The following is a 1628-nucleotide window of genomic DNA, read 5'->3' on the forward strand; positions in this document are numbered from 1 at the left end:
CACCCTCCGTTACTGCTTTTCCGCTACAGGATGTTGGGGAGCCTGTAACTGGGAACTGTGTGTGTCTATGTGTGTGCGCTGAAACTGGGCACTGTAACAAACACTGGTTTGTTACCAGATGTCTGCAATTATACTCCTGTCCTCTAAGGGTCAGTATAATTTAATAGAGGACTATAAGGACCAAGAGCCTATATAAGGGCAAGGGCAGCCATGTTTGTTGAGGCTCAGAATAAAGGAAGTAAGTCCTTATTTGAGGAACGGGAAGCGTTCATGGCTCAATGTAAGATGATTTTCTGAATGATATGGATGTATTGTTTGTTAAATTTAGTAACAATTATTTGAATGATATACATGTGTATTTGTTGGGTTTAGCAAAAAGTGGGATGTATGATTTTTTATTTTCAGAAAGGCCTTTTTTTCCGGGTGAGGGTAAAATGCGGATTCCGCCGGATTCCGCCGAACGTAAACAAAAGGAGGAGCTCAGCATTGCGGTGCAACTGCGCAGTCAGTACAATACGGTTGTCTGAAATCGTATTGTTCTTAATGTTAACATTAATTTCATTGTTAATTTGTTAAACATGTGAAAATGTTCTATATATTATCTGTTGAGCGTTCTCTGGTCGAGGATAATCTACATTTTTCCCCTCTCTTGTCCCGTCAGACAGACGTGGATGTCCATGCATGCTACCAACGTCACTGTTCATGGATGCCTGTTCCTGACGAATAAAATAAATCATAATAAATCAATAAATAAATATGTCTTTCACCAAACATGTCAGTATTTTATTGTAATTCTGTATTTCTGTAGGTCTCACATCCAAGCACTATTGAACTGTTTTGGTGTTATCTGATTAAATTTTCTCATATAAGTACAGCTATACTGTACAGCTTGAAAGCACTCCTGTGAAATATCTACGTAGAAACGTGGTTGCCACTGTACAAGCCATTTTATCAGAATTAATACACGAAATAAATAAAAGAAAAAGGATATTGCAATTAAAGCATCTGTTATATTGAAACATGGAAGTGGCACGTAGAAATCCTGCCCTGGGACATGTGATATACTGCCGGAAAGCTGGCAATTTGTACTATATGGAAATGCATGAAAGTGCCCAGGGCAGGATTTCTAAATGTGCATTTCGCCCTGTACACTGTAACCATGGGGAAGCTGCCATAAATAATCTTCAACTAAAAGTCCACGGAAGTGGCACGTAGAAATCCTGCCCTGGGACATGTGATATACTGCCGGAAAGCTGGCAATTTGTACTATACGAAAATGCATGAAAATGCCCGGGGCAGGATTTCTAAATGTGCATTTCGCCCTGTACACTGTAACCATGGGGAAGCTGCCATAAATAATCTTCAAGTGGCACGTAGAAATCCTGCCCTGGGACATGTGATATATTGCCAGCTAGGAAGGTCGGATTTGTACTTTACGAAAATTCAAGATTGAAGAATGAAGATTCAAAAGGTTTATTCGTCACGTACACAGTTGTACACATACAACATGTAGTGGAATGTAACCCTGGACACTCTGAGCAGCTGTGCATGATAAGAGAGTAACAAAATATAGAAAAAATTAGAAAAATAATAAGATAAAAAATATATGAAATGTTCAGCTGTACATA

The 1628-nt window shown here is 38.9% G+C and overlaps 1 long non-coding RNA gene across 2 annotated transcripts; it reads left to right on the forward strand.

Annotated features, from left to right (window-relative positions):
- The first annotated feature begins 69 nt into the window (after nt 1-69).
- On the forward strand, nt 70-773 carry LOC140578242 (uncharacterized). Of its 2 annotated transcripts, XR_011982343.1 has the most exons (3): nt 70-280; nt 406-504; nt 662-773. It is a non-coding gene; the product is annotated as an uncharacterized lncRNA (long non-coding RNA). The 2 variants fall into 2 exon arrangements; XR_011982342.1 differs by having other exon boundaries at nt 70-504.
- Nucleotides 774-1628: the final 855 nt, after the last annotated feature.

The sequence above is a fragment of the Paramormyrops kingsleyae genome, chromosome 13, assembly GCF_048594095.1.
Source record: "Paramormyrops kingsleyae isolate MSU_618 chromosome 13, PKINGS_0.4, whole genome shotgun sequence".
NCBI lineage: Eukaryota > Metazoa > Chordata > Actinopteri > Osteoglossiformes > Mormyridae > Paramormyrops > Paramormyrops kingsleyae.